This window comes from Bufo bufo, chromosome 4 (assembly GCF_905171765.1).
Source record: "Bufo bufo chromosome 4, aBufBuf1.1, whole genome shotgun sequence".
Taxonomy (NCBI): Eukaryota; Metazoa; Chordata; class Amphibia; order Anura; family Bufonidae; genus Bufo; species Bufo bufo.
Window position 1 is genome coordinate 152,372,839 of NC_053392.1, and position 24,222 is coordinate 152,397,060.

General features: G+C 43.7%; 1 long non-coding RNA gene across 1 annotated transcript; it reads left to right on the plus strand.

Annotated features, from left to right (window-relative positions):
- Window positions 1–5,491: 5,491 nt before the first annotated feature.
- On the plus strand, window positions 5,492–24,011 carry LOC120997070. The gene is made up of 3 exons (XR_005778062.1): window positions 5,492–5,502; window positions 20,223–20,225; window positions 23,865–24,011. It is a non-coding gene; the product is annotated as an uncharacterized LOC120997070 (long non-coding RNA).
- The last annotated feature ends 211 nt before the right edge of the window (window positions 24,012–24,222 follow it).

Genomic DNA, 24,222 nt, shown 5'->3' on the forward strand with positions numbered 1-24,222 from the left:
CCTTGCCACAGATGGCGTTGCGCAGTGCACACTTGATTTTATCGGACACTTGTTTGTGCAGGGAAGGCACGGCTCTCTTGGAGAAGTAGTGGCGGCTGGGAACAACATACTGTGGGACAGCAAGTGACATGAGCTGTTTGAAGCTGTGTGTGTCCACCAGCCTAAATGACAGCATTTCATAGGCCAGTAATTTAGAAATGCTGGCATTCAGGGCCAGGGATCGAGGGTGGCTAGGTGGGAATTTACGCTTTCCCTCAAATGTTTGTGAGATGGAGAGCCGAACGCTGCCTTCTGACATGGTTGAGATGCTTGGTGACGCAGGTGGTGGTGTTGGTGGTACATCCCATGTTTGCTGGGCGGCAGGTGCCAATGTTCCTCCAGAGGCAGAGGAAGAGGCCGAGGTGGCGGCAGCAGCAGCAGCAGAAGAGGCCGAGGCGGCGGCAGCAGCAGAAGAGGCCGAGGCGGCAGCAGCAGAAGAGGTAGCAGGGGGAGCCTGAGTGACTTCCTTGTTTTTAAGGTGTTTACTCCACTGCAGTTCATGCTTTGCATGCAGGTGCCTGGTCAGGTTCAGAACGTTAATACCTCGCTTCAGGCTCTGATGGCACAGCGTGCAAACCACTCGGGTCTTGTCGTCAGCACATTGTTTAAAGAAGTGCCATGTCAGGGAACTCCTTGAAGCTGCCTTTGGGGTGCTCGGTCCCAGATGGCGGCGGTCAGTAGCAGCCGGAGTCTCTTGGCGGCGGGTGTTCTGATTTTGCCCACTGCTCCCTCTTTTGCTACGCTGTTGGCTCGGTCTCACCACTGCCTCTTCCTCCGAGCTGTGAAAGTCAGTGGCACGACCTTCATTTCATGTGGGGTCTAGGACCTCATCGTCCCCTGCATCGTCTTCCACCCAGTCTTGATCCCTGACCTCCTGTTCAGTCTGCACACTGCAGAAAGACGCAGCAGTTGGCACCTGTGTTTCGTCATCATCAGAGACGTGCTGAGGTGGTATTCCCATGTCCTCATCATCAAGAAACATAAGTGGTTATGCGTTAGTGCATTCTATCTCTTCCACCCCTGGGGAAGGGCTAGGTGGATGCCCTTGGGAAACCCTGGCAGCAGAGTCTTTAAACAGCATAAGAGACTGCTGCATAACTTGAGGCTCAGACAGTTTCCCTGATATGCATGGGGGTGATGTGACAGACTGATGGGCTTGGTTTTCATGCGCCATCTGTGCGCTTTCTGCAGAAGACTGGGTGGGAGATAATGTGAACGTGCTGGATGCACTGTCGGCCACCCAATTGACTAATGCCTGTACCTGCTCAGGCCTTACCATCCTTAGAACGGCATTGGGCCCTACCAAATATCGCTGTAAATTCTGCTGGCTACTGGGACCTGAGGTAGTTGGTTCACTAGGACGTGTGGCTGTGGCAGAACGGCCACGTCCTCTCCCAGCACCAGAGGGTCCACTAACACCACCACGACCATGTCGACGTCCGCGTCCCTTATTAGATGTTTTCCTCATTGTTCCCGTTCACCACAATTTTGAAAATGGCAAATTTGGGAATAGTTTTTCAACCCAGAACAAAAACTGTGCTTTTACGGTCACTACAAATAACTTGACCGGCTAAAACAGTACAGATTTGGTTGAATAGAAATGTGAGGCCTATTTTTTTTTTTGCGCTGTGTGACACGTATACGTTTAATCACAGAATTAGACTTGTATCTGCACGGTAGCGTGTGTGTTAAGTTTTTCTGAATGACACTATCAGCACCTTGAATCTAAGATATCCTTTTTGGGATAGATTTCAAGTAGGCCTGATATAGCATAAACTACTTATTTTGAGAATGGCAAATTTGGGTATAGTTTTTCAACCCAGAACAAAAACTGTGCTTTTACGGTCACTACAAATAACTTGACTGCTAAAACAGTACAGATTTGGTTGAATAGAAATGTGAGGCCTATTTTTTTTTGCGCTGTGTGACAGGTATACGTTTAATCACAGAATTAGACTTGTATCTGCACGGTAGCGTGTGTGTTAAGTTTTTCTGAATGACACTATCAGCACCTTGAATCTAAGTTATCCTTTTTGGGATAGATTTCAAGTAGGCCTGATATAGCATAAACTACTTATTTTGAGAATGGCAAATTTGGGATTAGTTTTTCAACCCAGAACAAAAACTGTGCTTTTACGGTCACTACAAATAACTTGACCAGCTAAAACAGTACAGATTTGGTTGAATAGAAATGTCAGGTCTATTTTTTAGGCGCTGTGTGACAGGCTCAATTTGCCCCTGATGTAGTTTATGGCCAAAAAATAACCACACTATTGATGTTTAAATGCACTTGGGTGACACAGGCTCAGCCTGCACCTGATGTAGTATATGGCCAAAAATTAACCACACTGTTGATGGTTAAATGCACTTGGGTGACACAGGCTCAGCCTGCACCTGATGTAGTATATGGCCAAAAATTAACCACACTGTTGATGGTTAAATGCACTTGGGTGACACAGGCTCAGCCTGCACCTGATGTAGTATATGGCCAAAAAATAACCACACTGTTGATGGTTAAATGCACTTGGGTGATACAGGCTCAGCCTGCACCTGATGTAGTATATGGCCAAAAAATAACCAGACTGTTGATGGTTAAATGCACTTCGGTGACACAGGCTCAGCCTGCACCTGATGTAGGATATAGCAAAAAATAACCACACTATTGATGGTTAAAAGCACTTGGTGGTAGCTTGTGCTGGCGCACCACAAGCCACAAAATGGCCGCCGATCACCCCAGAAAAAAGTGATATAAAAACGCTCTGGGCAGCCTAAAAAAAGTGAGCAATTCAATATTAGCACTTCAATGATCCAAAGCTGGAGATCGATCACAGAATGAAGTCTTTTGGAGGAGTTAATCTGCCTAATCTCGCCCTAACGTCGCAGCAGCAACCTCTCCCTATGCTTGAATCAGCAGAAAAAAGTGCAGCGCTACGTGACCCAAGCTTATATAGAGGCTGGGTCACATGCTGCACTGGCCAATCACAGCCATGCCAATAGTAGGCAAGGCTGTGATGGCCTCTTGGGGCAAGTAGTATGACGCTTGTTGATTGGCTGCTTTGCAGCCTTTCAAAAAGCGCCAAGAAAGCGCCGAACACCGAACCCGAACCCGGACTTTTACGAAAATGTTCGGGTTCGGGTCCGTGTCACGGACACCCCAAAATTCGGTACGAACCCGAACTATACAGTTCGGGTTCGCTCACCCCTATTCCCTAGATGTCATGCCAATATAAATTAGAGAACATGGACAGGAGGCCAGATAGATAACCCCAACGGTGTGACAGGAGATGTTATGAGTAATCTTATAACTTCTGTCACTCAAAGATGGATTACTGAAATGAGTTGCCCTATCTATGTTCGGATAGGCCACGCATTTCCCACATGGATAGCTTCCCCATTTAGGGCCCTTAGATCCAAAGATTTTTGATGGATTTTTACCAGGGTAGTAACTTTTAACCAGAAGGTCTCTCAAGTTTTTTGTCCTTCTGTATGTAATGGCCGGGCATGTGGGAAGAATTTTATGTAAAATGGGGTCTAACTGAAGCACTTCCCAGTGTTTATTAAGGGCAGCCCTAATTGAGCGCCACTGAGAGTTAAAGGAGGTGATAAAACGTACCTTCTCTTCTCGTGTCTGATGGCGGGTATTTACTACTTTTATGTTTCCCCACATGTCACTTGTGCTTTTTCCTTATTCCTTGGTTTTGTCCGGGAGCTTTTGCACCTTACTGACAGGTGAATGTGGATGCCTGCTCTGTTCATGCTGTTTGCAGTGTCCCTCATGTGCTGACCCCTCAGCCTCCTCCTTGGTATCGTGTCCTCCATTTTGTTATGGCTGCTGTCTTAAATAATTATCTATGTATTGTATTGTAGTATTTTACATTTAATAAAGGTTGTATTTACCACTTTCTTATCGAAGTGTGGCGTTGCTAATTTGTTTGTGGTTTAGTTATACAGGAGATGTAGCGCAGGTAATGTCGCTGTCATCAGCGGCTACCAAAAAATTACAGGGAATGTTACAGCTGTTTGGGATACGTAAACGTTATACAGAAGATGTAGAGCAGGTAATGTCGCTGTCACCAGCGAATGTCACTGATATTTATGATGCACAAGCGTTATATAGGAGATATAGCACAGATAATGTTGCTGCTGTCAGCAGCTGCTAATAAAAAAATTACAGGGAATATCACTGATATTTATGATGCGCAAACGTTATACAGGAGAGGTAGCGCAGGTAACGTCGCTGCTGTCACCAGCGGCTAATAAAAAATTACAGGGAATGTCACAGCTAATTAGGATGCGCAAACGTTATACAGGAGATATAGCGCAGGTAATGTAACTGTCCGCAGTGGACACCATCTACGGAAAAAGTACACTGGATGTCACAGATATTTTTACTATGCGCACACGTTAAACAGGAGATGTAGCGCAGATAATGTTGCTGTCCGCAGCGTCCATGGAAAAAGTACACTGGATGTCACAGATATTTTTAGGATGCACAAACATTATACAGGAGATGTAGCGCAGGTAATGTCACTGTCCGCAGCGTCTACGTAAAAAAGTACACTGGATGTCACAGATAACTTTAGGATGCACAAACGTTATACAGGAGATATAGCGCAGGTAATGTCACTGTCCGCAGCGGACAGCGTCTACGGAAAAAGTACACTGGATGTCACAGATATTTTTACGCTGCGCACACGTAACACAGGAGATGTAGCGCAGATAATGTTGCTGTCTGCAGCGGCCAAACAATTGCAAGCTATTTAGCGCAGGTTGTGCTAAAAATATATATTGCTGCCAGATACAACAATAGTCCTTAAAAGCAGTGTTGATCGCGAGTATTCTAATCGCTAATTTTTATCGCGAATATTGTCACTTCGAGAATTAGCGAATATCTAGAATATAGTGCTATATCTTTGTAATCGCGAATATTCAAGATTTTTTTTTCATCAGTACCCATAATCCCTCACTGCTTCTTGCTTGTGGGCCAATGAGAAAGCTGCAATATCTTTGACTTTAGGAGCAGTGTTGATCGCGAATTTTCGTAGCGTGCATTTTTTTATCGCAAATTTACCGATTGCCGATTTTTGCAATCAAGAAAATAATGACTGGGGATCACGAATTCTCAAATATATTATGAATTTTCGCCCAAATATTTGCGAAATATTGCAAATTTGAATATGGCTTTTGCCGCTCATCACTGCTTAAAAGGACTTTTGGGTCTCTAATCGCACGCAATTTAGCGCAGATTGCACTAAAAATATATATTGCTGACAGACACAACAATAGTCCTTAAAAGGACTTTTGGGTTTCTAACACCAAACTTGCCTAACAAAAAAATAAGATTCAATTCCCTACACTATCTGTCCCTTCTACAGCACAGCTCTCCCTAACTAAGACTGACCGAACCATGTGTCATCGGGTGCTTTATAGCACCCGATGATGCATTCTGGCCAGCAAATCACTGTAATGCCAGTAACCAACATGGCTACGGCATTACAGTGAGTGCATCGGGCCATTTGTGCAAGTGACTCGGAGGGACTCCCTGCCTCCATCTCTACTAAATACTGCCATGGAGTGTCTGGGTCATCTGCCTCCTCTTCCTCACCACCCTGTAGCTCCTCTGGCAGCTCCTGCTCCTACTCTCCTGTCATCTGTGTGTAAAAACCACCCATTTCGCTACACATTGCTTGTGCTCCAGTGTCCTCCTCCTTCTCCTCCAGTTCAGCCCCCACAGAGCTCATGTGGCCGTGAGATCTAGGCGCTACATCTCCAGCCAGAATTACCAGCATCTGTTCCAGGACATGAAGCATTGGAATGACATCGTTCATCCCGTAGTCCTGGCGACTGAAAAATAACGTGGCGTCCTCAAAGGGCCTGAGCAAACACCAGGTGTCTTGCATGAGCTGCCACTGGCTGACATCGAAGTTAAACAGGGGAGTACTCCTGTCCACTTGGATCATCAAGAAATCGTTGATGGCCTTTCTCTGTTAGTATAGTCAGTCCAACATATGGACGGTGGAATTCCAAGGGGTGGAAACGTCGCATATCAGCCTATGTTAAGGGATGCCATTCTGCTGCTGCAGCTCAAGGAGGGTGTGCTTTGCGGTGTACGAGTGGCTGAAGTGCATGCAAAGTTTCCTGGCCATTTTTAGGATGTCTTGCAGATAGGTGAAAGACTTTAGGAACCGCTTGACAACCAGATTGAACACGTTTGCCATGCAGGGCGCATGACTCAGCCCTCCTTGATGCAGTGCCAACACCATGTTCTTCCCGTTGTCGGTCACCATGGTTCAGATTTTAAATTGTCACGGAGAACGTCAGGATTCGATTTCTTGATTAAGGACAAGGAGCAGTTACTCCCATGTGTGACTCCGTTCACCCAGGCAAACGAGGTGTAGAACAGCCTGACAGCGCCGTGTCCTGCACATGTGGTATGCTGGAGGAGCACTGTGAATTGTCCCTGCAGTGAAGGCTAAGGACACAGTGGAGGTTGAGGAGGCAGAGGCGGACCAACGGCGAGAGAGGCGGAAGCGGCGTCACCTGGCCAAGTTGCTGGTGTGGCTGGCCAGGAACAACATTTACCCATTGGGCCGTAAAGGACATATATTGTCCTTGACCGTATTTATAGCTACCTACCAATTTTCCCCAAAAAGCTGTTTCACAAAATAATTTCACCACTTCGGTCCATACAGCAAAAGGAAGTCTACAATTACCCATCAATTTTCCCTTATTCTTTTTCCTATTAATACACCCCAAAAAAATAAATACAGCAATCACAATTCACCACAGAATGGCTAATAGCACGTACGTATCTATCCTAATAATACTCTCTGTAAATGGCTGTAGTACAATGGAACTTCACAGCTGAACTGCAAATATTTTTTTTTGCCACTAATGCACACCAAAAGGGGCTGTAATTTTCTCACTTCACTAATAAGCCCTTTTTCTTTTTCCCCACTAATACACGCCAAAAAGGGCTTTAGAACATATAACTGCACCGCTGAACGGCAAATGCTTTTTTTATGCCACTAATACACGCAAAAAAGGGTTTTAGAACATAAACGCACCACTGAACGGCAAATATCTTTTTTCTTTTTCCACTAATGCAAGCCACAAAAGGGCTTTAGAACATATAACTGCACCGCTGAACGGCAAATATATTTTACTTTTGCCACTAATACAAAAAGGGCTACAATTTTAGCACTTTACCACACAATGGCTAATAAGCCATTTTTTTCCCACTAATACAAGTCAAAAAATGCTTTAGAACATATAACTGCACCACACAAGGCAAATAAGACGTATAATTATTTCCTTGTAGTAACCCTTGTTAATGGCTGTATCGAACAGCACTTGCACCCTAATAAGAACATTTTGCTAGAATTACAGAGTTGTATAATAGCAAGTTGGATCCCCAGTCAGTGCAGCAAGGTGTAATAGGATTGTTCCTATTACCCAGGCTGTAACCTCCCCTACTGAACCCTGTTCAACATAAATGCTGTAGAATGATTCCTCCCTATCCTTTCCCTACACCTTGAATAATCTTTCCCTGCACTTGTAAATAGTTTTTTTTGCACAATTAAGTTTTTTCTAGCACTGTTCCTAGTGCCTGCTGACGTCCTTCCCTGCACTAAGCACACTGGAAAATGGCAAAATCTAAGATGGCTAAAGCTATTTATAGTGCTTTGACATCACATGGCTGGCTGCTGATTGGCTGCATGATGTAATTATGGGTGATCCCGCTTTCCCAGAGTTCCTTGCGAATCGCAAGGAAATTAGGCTTTGGTGCGAATCAAATTTTTCCTGAAATTTGGATCGAATTCCACTTCGTCAGCTTCGATTTGCTCATCTCTATTAATGGCCATACTGGTCAAGAATTTAGGGAGGGAAAACAGAAACCGGGATGGGCTTAGCCTACCAAGGCCAGGTTGTCCATTTTAAGGACTCTGATTATGAAGACCTAAAATCTTTTGTGGTTTAAAGAAAAAGAAGATGATAGCAGTTTATGTCATGATATGGAATTATCTTATCGCATAGTTCTACATTTATAGATATTCGGAAATTGCTGAATTTAAGCAAACTTTAAACCTTCAGCCAAAATCTCACTATATTTGGGCATCTCCACCAGATATAACACATATATTGGTGCTTGAAAGTTTGTGAACCCTTTGCAATGATTTATATTTCTGCATAAATTATACCTAAAACTACATCAGATTTTACATACCGTATATACTCGAGTCTGAACGATGTGCTCAAAAAGCCCCCTCGTCTTATATTCAAGTCTAGGTCTGTATTATGGCAACTTACATTGCCATAATGCAGACCATGACATGTTGGGGGCCGGAGAAGCTGTTACTTAGCTTTACAGCTGCTCCGGTCAGCACCCAGCACATCCGCGCGGCACCTCTGTTAAGCTCCCAGTGTAAATCTCGCGAGACACGCGGGCCGCGAGATTTACACTGGGAGCAGACCGCGAGATTTACACCGGCAGTAAGTACCGGCCCCTGCACAGCCTCCCCCTCCCTGGCCAAGTATGAAGTAGGGAGGGGGGAACAAAAATAAATAAATAAACAACCTGATAAATATAAAAAAATTAAAATAAATAAATGCCCAGTTGATGGGAGTCTGACTCCCTGTATTTAATGCAGAGTGTGTGTGTATATAATGCACACACTCTGCATTAAATACAGGGAGTCAGAGTCAGACTCCCATCAATCTGAGTCACCCTCTTGCAGATGTGTGTATATAATGTAGAGTGTGTGCATTATATACACATACACTCTGCATTATATGCACACACTCTGCATTTTAGGTGCAAGAGGGTGACTCAGATTGATGGGAGTCTGACTCCCTTTTCTGACTCTCCCACTCATCCTCTGCAGCCTCTGTGGGTGGTCCAATGACTGTTGATATTTTTGAAATTTACCAGTAGCTGCTGCATTTCCCACCCTAGTCTTATACTCGAGTCAATAATTTTTCCCATTTTTTGGGGGTAAAATTAGGGGCCTCGGCTTATATTCGGGTCGGCTTACACTCGAGTATATACGGTACATTTTAAAGTGCAACTCCAAATCCAAAAAAGTTGGGACAATGTGTAAAGTGTAAATAAATGTAAATAAAAACAGATTGCAATGATTTGCAAATTTCATAGACCCATATTTTATTCACAATAGAACATAGAACACATAACAGATGTTGAAAGTGAAATGAATTACCATTTTGTGAAAAAGATTAACTCATTTAGAACTTGATAGCAGCAAAACATCTCAGAAAAGATGGGACAGGACCAGGTCTACCATTATGTTGAATCCCCTCTTCTTTTAACAACAGCCTATAAACATCTGGGAAGTAAGGAGACCAATTGCAGGAGTTTTGGAAGAGGAATATTGTCCCATTCTTTTCTAAAGTAGGATTCTAGCTGCTCAACAGTCCTGGGTCTTAAGGCAGGTTAAGACGGGCAGTTGGAGTGACCAATTGTTGGCTGCTTGTTCAGTGAAGGAGACTGCTGCATTTACATCGTCCAGATTATTTCTAACAACCATTTCTGCGAACGCTCTTCCCGATAATCTGGCCATCTAAATATGCCGCTAATCACCTGATGAATGAGCAAAATGCCCACTCATCTGTTGATCCTGTCGTTCATGCAGGCACACCAATCATCATTTCTGGCTAGGAGATCATGCTGTCTAAACAGCGATCTGCTGCCCAGAAACAATGATTTTGTATGGGGATGTCCTTATACTGTGAAAGAGATCACTACATGTAAATGAAGCGCTCTCCATCGGCCCGTCTAAACCCGCCTAAGCGATCCCTCGTTCCCATAAAGAATCATTTTTCTTTGCAGCAGATCACTGTTTAGACAACCTGATCTGGACAATAATCTAGATGATTATAGGTTGGTGTAAATCCACCTTTTCATGCTGGACTTTTTCGATTCATGATGCGTCAAATGTTTTTTATTAGTGAAGGGTTTGTACTGCAGGCAGGCCAGTTCAACACCTTGACTGTTCTTCAGCAAAGCCAGGCTGTTATGATGAATGCAGTATGTAGTTTAGCAATGTCTTGCAGAAATATGCAACGCCTTCCCTGAAATAAATGTCTGGATGGGAGTATATGTTGTTCTAAATCTTCTATATACTGTTTAGCATTTATAAAGCTTTTCCAGATGTTTAAACTGCCCATGCCATAGGCACTAATGCAATGCCATACCATCTGAGATACAGGGTCATAAACCCAACAAGGAAATTTCACGGTGGGCCAATGCGCAGGGGGGCGTCTGAGCCCTCCTCATGGCTGCCGACCAGGTACATAACGATCTGATGTTCTAAGCATTAATTAACGTTAGGAGAATGAGGTCCTTATACACCTGGCCAACAGCCACAGGTGCTCTCTTGAACTCAACTTTATAAACGTCCTTAGGGTGGTGATACAGTTAAACACTGCTGTGAAGGCGGCAGTATTTTGTGCTGCACTGTGCTATTTTGTTCTGCTGGGGTGGTATTTTGTGCTGCACTGCAGTATTATAGGCCCAGCCTACTTGTGTTGGCCAGGCAAACTTGTTTTGGCCAGCATGCTATCAACAACATGGGTTTTTTCCAGGGCCACTTTAAGTTCCTAGCACACCTTGCCTAATCCCATGTAATAATTTTGGATACAGATCGTGCCTGTTTTTAATGCAGTGCTACCTGAAGACCCATAGATTATGAGCATCCAATATTTAGCATCGGCCTTCTCCCTTGCATACATGGATTTCTCCAGATACTCTGAATCTTTTGATGATATTATGCACTGTAGATTGGGGTATATTCAAAGTTTTTGCAATTTTACATTAAGGAACATTTTTCTGAAATTGTTACACAAATTTTAGATTAGTGGACTTCTGTCCATCTTTGCTTCTAAGAGATTCTGCCTCTCTAACATCCTCTTTTTAAACCCAGACATTTGATTTACAAATTTCTCTCTAGCTGTTTTTATTTTGGTACCACTTACATTTCCAGCTTTTTGTTGCCCCGTTACAACCTTTTTGAGATGCGCTGCTGCCATCAAGATCTACGCCTAGTTACGTTATTTTCATGAAATGGTAAAATGTCTTACTTTCAATATCTGATTTGTGTTCTGTTCTATTGTGAATAAAATAGAGGTCTATGAGATTTGCAAATCATTGCATTCTGTTTTTAATAACATTTATTTACATTTTACACAGCATCCCGACTTTTTGGGAATTTCAGTTGTAGATAACCAAATCAAACAAGTAAGTCAAAAATATTAGACCATCATTTATTCATCGAAGAAAAGATTCATTTTTTCATCTCATTATACACTGCTTGTATCCAGAGTTTACCACCACCTTGCAATCCAGCAGCGATGGCCATGCTTGCACACTATAGGAAAAAACACTGGCGTTACTGATGGTCAGAACTGCAAGAGTACGCATAGACCAGAACCTTTTCCTATAGTGTGCAAAAGCAGCCACTGCTACTGCATTGCAGGATATAATGCCTGTACAACCACACACAATACAGTTGCAAGAAAAAGTATGTGAACCCTTCGGAATTATATGGATTTCTGCACAAATTGGTCATAAAATGTGATCTGATCTTCATCTAAGTCACAACAATAGACAATCACAGTCTGCTTAAATTAATAACACACAAAGAATTAAATGTTACCATGTTTTTATTGAACACACCATGCAAACATTCACAGTGCAGGTGGAAAAAGTATGTGAACCCTTGGATTTATTAACTGGTTGAACCTCCTTTGGCAGCAATAACTTCAACCAAAGTTTCCTGTAGTTGCAGATCAGACGTGCACAATCATCAGGAGTAATTATTGACCATTCCTCTTCACAGAACTGTTTCAGTTCAGCAATATTCTTGGGATGTCTGGTGTGAATCGCTTTCTTGAGGTCATGCCACAGCATCTCAATCGGGTTGAGGTCAGTACTTTGACTTGGCCACTCCAGAAGGCATATTTTCTTCTGTTTAAGCCATTCTGTTGTTGATTTACTTCTATGCTTTGGGTTGTTGTCCTGTTGCAACACCCATCTTCTGTTGAGCTTCAGTTGGTGGACAGATGGCCTTAATTTCTCCTGCAAAATGTCGTGATAAACTTGGGAATTCATTTTTCCTTCGATGATAGCAGTCCATCCAGGCCCTGACGCAGCAAAGCAGCCCCAAACCATGATGCCCCACCACCATACTTCACAGTTGGGATGAGGTTTTGATGTTGGTGTGCTGTGCCTCTTTTTCTCCACACATAGTGTTGTGTGTTTCTTCCAAACAACTCAACTTTGGTTTCATCTGTCCACAGAATATTTTGCCAGTACTGCTGTGGAACATCCAGGTGCTTTTGTGCAAACTGTAAATGTGCGGCAATGTTTTTTTGGACAGCAGTGACTTCCTCTGTGGTATCCTCTCATGAAATCCATTCTTGTTTAGTTTTTTACGTATCGTAGATTCGCTAACAGGGATGTTGGCATATGCCAGAGACTTTTGTAAGTCTTTAGCTGACACTCTAGGATTCTTCTTCACCTCATTGAGCAGTCTTTGCTGTGCTCTTGCTGTCATCTTTACAGGACGGCCACTCCTAGGGAAAGTAGCAGCAGTGCTGAACTTTCTCCATTTATAGACAATTTGTCTTACCGTGGACTGATGAACAGCAAGGCTTTTTGACATACTTTTATAACCCTTTCCAGCTTTATGCAAGTCAACAATTCTTAATCGTAGGTCTTCTGAGAGCTCTTTTGTGCAAGGCATCATTCACATCAGGCAATGCTTTTTGTGAAAAGCAAACCCAGAAATGGTGTGTGTTTTTTTATAGGGCAGGGCAGCTGTAACCAACACCTCCAATCTCATCTCATTGATTGGACTCCAGTTGGCTGACACCTCACTCCAATTAGCTCTTGGAGAGGTCATTAGTCTAGGGGTTCACATACTTTTTCCACCTGCACTGTGAATGTTTACATGGTATGTTCAATAAGAAAATGGTAACATTTAATTATTTGTGTGTTATTAGTTTAAGCAGACTGTGATTGTCTATTGTTGTGACTTAGATGAAGATCAGATCACATTTTATGATCAATTTGTGCATAAATCCATATCATTTCAAAGGGTTCACATACTTTTTCTTGCAACTGTATATATATATATATATATAAAAATCTTTATTTACCCAAACAGGACATGCGACGTTTCGGCTCTATGCTGGAGCCTTTCTCGCTTGAGAAAGGCTCCAGCATAGAGCCGAAATGTTGCATGTCCTGTTTGGGTAAATAAAGATTTTTGTACCTTTTTTATCTCATGGAGTGCTGCCCACCTTTTTTGACTTTTATGTATTGGACTTGCTAATATCCATATTGGGCCAGTTGCACCCCCTTGTTTGCATTAGAGACGGTGCTGCCACTTTTTTCTTTATAGTGACACAGTGAAGGGTTGTGTCTGGCAAGGCAGGTACCGTATTTTCCGGCGCATAAGACGACTGGGCGTATAAGACGACCCCCAACTTTTCCAGTTAAAATATAGGGTTTGGGCTATACTCGCCGTATAAGACTACCCCTCTTCCAACGCTATTTACTTTGGCATCAAGATCTGCAGGTAATTGTTGTGCAATTTTCGTCTTTTGCCTCAGTACCATATTATGCCTTTCCAAGAATCTAGTACACCAGGATACAGTGGCCTTAAATCTGTTGCTGTGATCTGGGTTAGATTTGGCCCACTGAAGTGCAAACAAACGTATTTTATTTCGTGTCACTACATAACCATTTTGGCGATGGTCATTCACCATGTCTGCTACATGTTTTTAGAGTTCTGGCCAATGTGGGGTGCCTCTTCTTAATGCACACTTACCCCTTGGCATACTCTTTAATGCTTTTTAATTAGCTTTTCAGTCCCGAACCATCTTTTCTGTTACTCCATATTGTCTTGCAGCAGCACAGTTATTATGTTCCATGGCAAAGTTTACAACTTTAAGTTTGAAATTGGCTTCATATTTCTTTCTTCTTGCTGGTAGAGCCATTATGGGGTCTTGACTGTTAGCCATTTGTATACTGTACTGTATGTACTGGTGCTGTACTGTATGAACCAATACAGATACTGGTGCTGTACTGCATTCACCACCACATGTATCTGCTCCCCAGATGGACTCAGTTTTTTCACCACAGATAAGATGCACACCAAACTTCATTAGAGATCCGCCATTCCAACATTAGAATTGCCTGAAGTGCAGATGCTCCTGCTTCCCCCTGCCTTCCCTCAGAATTACCAATCCAACCCAGTATACAACCAGGCAATCACGGCAAGCGATGTACCGGTATTTTCTGTGCACACTGCATACAAAGCCTGCTTGGATTGGGTGGGTCAGCTCTCCCTGCCTGCCCAGCCCTCCCTGTCTTCAAAACGATCTGAGCGGTAGTACGCAATGCGATACTGCCGGCATGAAAAAAAACACTGAGAGCAGGGAGAGGGGGCTGCTTCAGGAGCGGCTTGCCGGGATGCAGCGCACGGTGGCTCAGCTAGAGGGCGCTTGTCCCTGAAGCTGGAGAAGGACAGCTTCTCCAGTCCGGCTAGGAAGTAAGTTTCAGTACGCCGTATACCGGCATATAAGACGACACCCGGCGTATAGAACGACCCCTGACTTTTGAGAAGATTTTCATGTGTTAAAAAGTAGTCTTATACACGGAAAAATACAGTATTTTCCTCCCAGCATGTGCGGCTGGGCTGGTTTCCAGCCAGGTGAGGTCATATACCGGGCCGGAGTTTAAGTGCCGGTCCGGGTTTTCGCAGCACCTGGCTGTCCTTCAATAGGCAGCTGGGCTCAGCAGAGATTTCTCTGTTTTTGGGATCTGAGGCTTTGTGCCGTGATGGAGGGCTGAGAGCCGCATGCTGGGGGAACAGGCTCCCTAAAGCCTGCTGTGGACTACTGGAGGCAGAACTGCCAGCAAGGTGACTTGTGTTATATGAACTTTCCATTGTGTGTGAATTAACACCAAGACTGCAAAGTTACGTGCTGTTTTGTGCAATTGCCTCAAGTGTGATTAAACACTGACGTTTTGAGTTAAGAACTTGTATTTTGCCTCTGTACTGCGCCCGCTTATCCTATTTACCAGAGCAAAACCCCATAATTGGTGAAGGATGCAGGCAAGAGCATGAGGCTGGCGTGAATGCCAATATTTTTGGTTTCTGCATTTTTCAGGCACGGTTGTATGTCGTACATTACACCAGCTGTATTACAACCAGTGCCCCATGACAAAATGGAGGCTGCTATGAAGGCCCTCATGGAGGCTAATCTGCAGTAGAGAGAGACAAACCTGCAGCAACGCGAGGCTAATAAGCCGCAGCAGGAGACTAACCAGTTGCTGCTACAACACGTGATAGCTTTGCAGACAGCAGGAGCAACCCTGAGCGTCCACGATGCCCGGAAAGAAGTCCATGCCGTGATTCCTAAGATGACCTCCGCAGAAGACATTGAAACCTACCTGGCGATGTACGAGAAAGTGGCCATCAGGGAAAAGCTACCCCATGACCAGTGGGCTGAGGTAGTCGCTCCATTCCTGGCATACGATTCCCAATGGTGTATTTTGACTTGCCGGACGATCAAGTGGCCGACTACCAAAAAGTGAAGCGTGAGATTTTGGCAAGACTGGGGGTGAATGTGTTGGTCTGGGCCCAGCGGGTACATCAGTGGGGGTTTAAGCAGGCTGAGCTGTGCAAGGACCCAGTATTATGACTTACTCCACCTCTTGCAAAAGTGGCTACAGCCTGATGTGCTGAGCCCCACAGCTATGCTGGAAAGACTAGTGGCTGATATGTTCTGGAGGGTTCTGCCACCCCTTCTCCAGCACTGGATCGCCAGGTGTCTCCTGACAACGCCCTAAAAATGGTGGACATGGTGGAGCGTTACGAGGCTACTAAGACTGTACAGGGGGTTTGCAAATTGATATCGAGAATATTGGCACTTCGAGAATTCGAGAATATCTAGAATATAGTGCTATAGCTTCGTAATTGCGAATATTCTAGATTTTTTTTCAGCAGTACTTATGATCCCTCACTGCTTCTTGATTGTTGGCCAATGAGAAGGCTGCAATTTTTTTGACTTTAGGAGCAGTGTTGATCGTGAACTTTCGTATCACAAATTTTTATTGCAAATTTTCAGATTGCCGATTTTTGCAATCAAGAAAATAATTACTTGAGATCACGAATTCTCGAATTCGCGAATATATGATGAATATTCGCTCAAATATTCATGAAATATTGCGAATTCGAATATTGCCCCTACCGCTCATCACTGGTGGGCAGTCAAACCCCGTAAATCTCCTTCCCAGACCCAGCGACTTGTACCAACCAAACCCACCCGGGGTTTACCCTCTACAGACCTGGCTCCGATAGTCTGCTGGCGGTGTCAGGAGCTGGGCCTGACTGTCCCCATCAGGTGGAACCCATGGATACTAACTATGGCTACTGTCAGTCGCTATATGCCGGGAAGCTGTGTGCAGCAGGTTCCCCAAAAACTCTAAACCACCTGTGCCAGGTGGAGGTAGGATACACTCCAGCAGAGGCTTTGCTGGACTCAGGGAGCCTGGTGTCTCTAGTAAGGGATCCCCTGGTACGGTCAGCGGAGTATACTGGCCGGAAAGTTGGGGTCATGTGCATCCATGGAGACATAAAAGACTATCCCACCGCCCTGGTGTCTCTAACCACAGGGGCTGGCAGATGGACTTACGAAGTGACAGTTGCCCCAAGTTTACACTTTGAACTTATAATAGGGAGAATCTTCCCGGGCTTCCCTGCACTCTGTATGGCAGGCGCAGCACTATGAAGTGCCTTTTGCACTGTGGCATTAGAAGAATTTTGATATCTCTGACTTTTAGTCTAACCAGACTGTCTATTATTCTGTAATTCCTCTAGCGCCGTTCTCTAATAACTTCAACTTTTCTTCATAAATAACACTTCCGCCTCCGCAGCAGATAGTCCATGTACAAAACACGTGTTGAAAAGATATCACAAAATGGCGGTATGCATAAGATGGTGGTTCAAATCTTGTCATTCAACATAAAATGGTGGATATATTTCTCTCTTGAGTAGCTGTACTCGCACTTTAAGTTATTTAAGCACTTTATGATCTCTCTGAGAAGTATATCTGAGGTCTAACTAATAGTTCTACTTGCAATATGCAGTTAGCAGTGACTATTTGCAGATTGGATGAGTATGATCTGGTATGGTTGTATGTAATTTGTATTGCAATATGGAATCTGAATGCTTTCAATTTGTAGCTTGCAATTTGTATTTGTAATTTCATTTGCAATTGGTGGAACTGTAAGTAAACACATATATATCTACAGTAGTTCAGTACACAGTTCTAAATACAATACTAACAATATGAACATTATATAGCCAGTGGCGTCTCTAGCTTTAAAATTTTGGGGGGGCACACTGGGGGCCAGGACAAAAGTAGGGGGGGCAGCTATAACAATGATACATTTACACAAGTATGCTTAGAAATGCTGCGATACTTTACCCAATACCTAAAACCGCAACAGGGAAGAAAAGTCCTGCTGTCTGTGGTTTAAAAAAAAAAAAGACTCAGATTTCAACATGTCCTAGTTGCCTGTGGAAGACACTGTTATAAGGAGAGGGATCTGTGGATGACACTGCTATGGGGGGGGATCTGTGGATGACACTGTTATGGAGTGGGATCTGTGGATGACACATACCGTATATAGCATCTTATGCTATATGTGTCATCCACAGATCCCCCTCCATAACAGTGTCATCCACAGATCCCCCTCCACCGCCACTCACAGGAGTGTACATTTGACATTTCTAAACTGTAATCCATATCCTGAGGTAACTTTAACTTTAAATCAGGATTCAGCAGCCGCTCATCTCTACTAGTACCTTAACCTTACACCACTCAGCTAGCTTCGGTAACAGGGCCAGGCTACAGCCTACAGGCACTGCCTGTTAGTTGTTACTGAGCGAGCGCTGATTTCTGCAGATCAGAGGATACGGATTACAGTTTAGAAGAAATGTACACTCCTGTGAGCGGTCCAGACCAGTGGCAGATCCAGAGCCTGGTCTCGGGAGGGGCACTTCCAGATTATTTTCTGTCCGCCGCCACAAAACAATGGTGCTTATAGAACAGACTACACAGTGTAGAGGTATACTGTATATTGTGTGGCACAGTGGATGCTATATGTGTATGACATAAACATATTTCACATGAAAACTTACAATTACTTGGCTTGGCCCTTGGGGATCTCGGACACCACTTCAACACTTGGCTGGGGGGCTAGGTGGAGCTGATGTTGCGTTTTATCCTAATGAGAAATATTTCATAATAAGGATTTGGAGAAGGGGCAGAGGGATAGCAGAGCAGAGAGAGGCTGGTGCTGCTACTAGGGGGCTCATATTATGGGGGAGTAATAAAGCCCACCATAATGCCCCCCCAGTAGAAATAATTCTCCTTATAATGGGACAGTGTAAAAAAATACCTCCTTGTAATGCCCCCAGTTGAGCTAATGTCCCCATAGTGCCCCATAATGTAGCAGTATAAAATACCCCTATATAGTGCCCTCAGTAAATGCCCCCATAGTGCTCTTCTCCCCCCCTTCCTCCTAGTGCCCCCCATAATGTATCAGTATAAAATACCCCTTTTTAGTGCCCCCCGTAGATGACCCCATAGTACTCCTCTCCCCCTTCCTCATAGTACCCACCATAATGTGTCCCAGTATAAAATGCTACTGTACAGAGCCCCCCATATAAAATACCCCTTCTTTGTGGCCTCAGTAGATGCCCTTATAGTGCCCCCAATAATGTGCCAGTAATAAGTGCCCCCAATCACTGCCAGTAATAAGTGCCCCAATCATGTGCCAGTAACAAGAGCCCCTCCATCATGTGCCAGTAATAAGAGCCCCCCATCATGTGCCAGTAACAAAAGCCCCCCATCATGTGCCAGTAACAAGAGCCCCCCATCATGTGCCAGTAACAAGAGCCCCCCATCATGTGCCAGTAATAGGAGCCCCCCCATCATGTGCCAGTAACAAGAGCCCCCCCATCATGTGCCAGTAACAAGAGCCCCCCATCATGTGCCAGCCCAGTAACAAGAGCCCCCCATCATGTGCCAGCCCAGTAACAAGAGCTTAGAGCCCCCCAATGTGCCGGCAATAAGAGTCTTATACCTATACTTACCTCCATGTCAGCGATGCGATGCAGGCCTCTCCCGGCCTGTGTCCCGCACTGTACGGCTCAAGCTGCGCAATGACGTCATCGCGCTGCATGCGCCAGCCTCTGATAGGCTGCCGGCCTAGTGCCTGCAGCCTATCAGAGGAAGGGGAAGGGACACGCCTCTCCATCTCCTGCCCCGCCGCACTAGCATAGGCATCTGCATCGCTGTCCTGAGGATGGCGATACAAATGACTATGGAGATGAGCGCAATGGAAGCGCTCATCTCCCTGTGCCCTGCGGCTGTGGTCCCCCCCGAGCTGCTCAGTTGGAGGGTCACATGGGGGGCACAGCGTGATGTAGGGGGGGCTGTGCCCCCCCCCCCCCTTGGCGACGCCACTGTATATAACTGTTTTAACTTCCTATTTTGGCCTCTTGTTCCCATAAAACTCAGCTCTCAGTGGAGTGAATGTCTCTTCAGCTCCTCTCTCTGAATAATGATCCCAGCAGCTCCTGCTAGGGGAATTCCCAGACAGGCTGTGTGTGAGGCTGGCTGTGATTGGTGAAAACTCTTGCTGTGTGAGAAGCTGGCTGTGATTGGTCTAGACTTCTGCCCAGCAACAACAGATTAACACTATGCTTTCTGTTGTTTCTGCTGTGTCACTGAGCTTAGCTTACATTACAAAATGAATCTTAAAGGCATATTATCTTTTTCTGCTTCTGTGAACACAAACTATAACAGTTATATGACATCCAAAACATGATGTCACAGTAAATAACTCTGCTCTTGTCTTTAACACATAAACATAGGAACTGTATTAAGGCTATTGGCAGGTCTATCTGTATACACATATAAGCTATACTAGCAACCTAGGACAGGTTACACTCCCACCAAAATTACCTATAATTCTATGTTCTCAGTGGTAGGACTTGAACATGAATTTGAGGAATTTTACATCAGGTTCTCAACTTCCAAGTGTCTTTTATCACTCTCAAGTAGAACAACTAACTTCTGTATAGGACGTTCCAACTTGAGTGGAGTAGTGAGACGTTTTCCTTTTTTGTCAAGTTTTCAGTTTCCTATTTGTAACAACACTCTTCTTACTAGTCTGTCTTCATCCTTTTGAACTTCTAGAACTTTGGCCAATTTCCATGGACTTCTAGGTAAATCTTCTTCTTTCACTAACACTATGTCACCAACTTGGACATTTCTTCTGGGTGTTTGCCATTTACTTCTTAGCATAAGATTGGCTAAGTACTCTTTCCTCCATCTATTCCAAACTGTTCGGCAATTATCCCCTCACCAGAACCCTGCAGCGACACACCTCTCTGTATTTGCATTACAGTACTGGTGATTTCCCACCTCCCCAAAAATTAGACGGCAGCGCTAGTATCCACATTAAGATTATCTGTTCTGATAGATATTGAACTCTTCGACACCTCCTTCTGGCATCTGAATCCTCTTTGGTGAACTTGCCAGGTGGTGGCTGTATGTAATCAGACTTAAAGTGAAGTAGATGGTTGGGAGTTAAAAGGTCCAAACTTGTTGGATCTTTGATGTTATCAACTGTAAGTGGACGACTGCTAACAATAGACATTACTTCATAGAATAGAGTCCCAAGTGAAGCATCATCTATTCTTCCGGCGTTCTTTTTCAACACTGAACTTAACACATTTCTCACAGTTCTGATTTGTCTTTCCCAAACTCCTCCTGTATGGCTTGCATGTGGAGCATTCATGTGAAAATCACACTGTTTCTCTAACAAATACTCAGTTACTTTTTCTTCATCGATCTCTTTTAGAGCTTTTTTCAATTCATCCTTTTCTCCGACAAAATTAGATCCTTGGTCAGATCTAAGCTCTCTGACAGTACCTCTAATGGCTATGAAACACCTCAAGGCGTTGATGAATGCGTCAGTTAACATATCTTCTAACATTTCCAGGCGAATTGCTCTGGAGCTCAGACATGTAAATATTAGTCCATATCTCTTGTACTCCTTGCGGTACTGTTTGGTGATGAATGGACCAAAACAATCCATTCCGTTATAAAGAAATGGTGGTGATGGGTTTACACGATCTGCGAGGTCTACGTGCCTTTCTGCAGAGTAAATATTTCCTTATATATTTTGCTATAACTTTGCTTTCTTTCACAATCCAGTAACCACCTTCTCTCAAACAGCTTTTGGTAAAGCTTCTTCCGTGATGCAAGGATATGTTGTGGTAGTGATCAATAATCAATTTTGTGACGGTAGAGTTTTTGGGGAGAATTGCTGGATGCTTCACTCTGCTAGATAACGATGCATTTTCCAGTCTCCCTCCCACCTTCAGTATACCATCCTGCAGAACAAGATTAAGCTTGTACAATGGGTGGTTGTTTGGAAGCCTTTTAGGTTCTTGACTAAGTCTCTTCAACTCTTCACTGTAGAATCTCTGTTGAATGAGTCTTATGACTGTTTCTTCAGCTTTCATTCTTTCTTCTACATTCAACAATTCCTATTTCTGATTCCCTTTGCCAAACGTTGAATTTGAGCTACTACGTTTATGACTATATTCCATTTTGAACATCTGGCTAGTCTTTCAAGTATGTCATCTTGACACTTGGCAGCAGTGCTCAATGTGCAGCAGTGCTCAATGTTTGTACAACTTTTACTTCTGAATCACCCATAGACAATTCAGTGTAACCTTTACTGGGCGTGATTTCCTTTTCCCAAAGGAACTCTGAACCGGTGAACCAGTTTGAATTTTTCAATTCTGTTACATTCAGGCCTCTTGAAGCATGATCTGCTGGGTTAGGCTTTGTGTCAATGTGATGGCAATGTTCCGGATTTGTTATTTCCGGAATTTTCTCAACTCTGTTGGCGACAAAGATGTGGAATCTTTGAGCTTCGTTGTTTATGTATCCTAGAACAACTTGTGAGTCTGTCCAAAAATATTTTTCATCTATTTTCAATTCCAATTCTTCTCTCAGAAACTTGCTTACTAATGCTGAAACTACAGCTGCTGTCAGTTGAAGTCTTGGTATTGTCTGAATACTGGTAGGTGCAACTCTGGCCTTCCCCATAACCAGGGCACAGTGTATCTTTTCTTCTCCTATTACTGTGATGTAGGAGCACTGACCATAACCATAACTACTGGCATCTGAAAAGTAATAATGTTCTATTGTCTTGTACTTTCTGAAATCATGAGGTACAAAGGGTATCCGAACTTCTCTCAAGTTTTGCAAGTCTCTTATCCAACTCTCCCACCTTGGCCTCAAATTTTCAGGCATCGGCTCATCCCATCTCAACTTCTGTCTGCATAATTCTTGCAGTATTTATTTTGCTTTGAGGATTACTGGGGCCAAGAATCCCAATGGATCAAATATAGAAGCCACTGCGGAAATAATGGTTTGCCTAGTTGCAGCTTTTTCTTCAATAGATACTTCAAAGAAGAACTTGTCGTTCTCTACATTCCATCCCAATCCAAGTACGTTCTGAACTGGAAGATGATCATAATTGAGATCTACATTCTTCATTGTTGCTGCACGTTCAGAGTCATTGATGGATTCCAGTACCTCTCTGTTGTTTGAGATGAATTTGTGAAGGCGCAGGTTTCCTCTTGCACATAACTCTTGGCTTTATTTCACTAGTTTGATTGCAGATTCTGTGGACTCTAGACTTATAAGACCATCATATACATAAAAGTTTTTCTTCAGAAAATTTGCAGCTGATGGGCAATCCTTTTCATTCTGATTAGCCAGGTACTTCATACCATAATTGGCGCAACCTGTAGATGATGCTGCTCCAAACAACTGTACTTTCATTCTGTAATATGCTGCCTCCGTATCTGTATCTCCGTCCTCCCACCATAGAAACCTCAGGAAGTCTCTATCTTCATTTTTCACATGAAACTGGTGGAGCATCTTTTCAACGTCACACATGACCGCTACGGGATACTTTCTGAATGTACAGAGTACTCCAGGCAGAGCGTTTGTAACATCTGGTCCTTTTAGTATATGATTATTCAATGCAACACCATTGTATTTTGCTGAGCAATCAAATACTACTCTAATGTTATCTGGTTTCTTTGAGTGGTAAACACCTTGATGTGGGATGTACCACACTTCTCCTTCTTTAGGTTGGTTATTAACTTTCTCTGCTTGTCTTTCTTCAAGGATGCCTTCCATGAATTTCAAATAATCCTGCTTGAATTTGGGATCTCTTCCCATCTTTTTCTTCAAACATTTCAATCTTGCTAGGGCAAGATTTCTGTTATTTGACAGACGAGGTCGTTCTCTAAAAGGTAAGGGCATTTCAAGATGACCTTGTTTATTCTGCTGAATATTTTCTTCTAGAGTGTGTACGAACTTTATGTCTTCTTGGGATACATGTCTTCAAGGATCTTGATTACTTTTGCTGGACTTACAGTTGGTAACTCTTGGGCAGATATTCAATGACACAATCCTGTCACCTGTCTTGAGTTTGCGATCTGCTGTTTTCCTCCAACAACACCCCATCTTAGATCAGTTTGAACAGCATAGGGTTCACCCTTTCCTCCTATGATTACATTTTGTGGTACCAAGGCTTCGGGACAATCATAGCCTATCAACAGTCCAACCAAGATACAATAAAGAAATAAATATGACACCAGTCCGCAATAATGCTATGCAGCAGGTCCGAAAAGTGATGTGGGTTCAATCACGTTATAGACAGGTACAATGTATGGGGTTCGGACCGCGCTTCTGGTCCAGGTCAGTTTGCAAGTTCTTAATCCTTCTTACTTCCTCGTTTACAAAGAGAGCCTGAGGGCTGCAAATATCCCTCAAGTAGATATCCTGCAACCAATGGAATTATAATAGTGTGAGTCCGTATGTAACAGTAACCTGCATTCCACTGATTATACTCACACAATGTGAATCAAACAAGGCGTAAATGTAATCCCTCCGCGGTAAGTTGTTCTTGTTCAATCAGAACAGCCACGTTTCAATGCAATCTGGTTAGATCCCCACACGGACTCAAATGATGTATACCTCAGACAAATC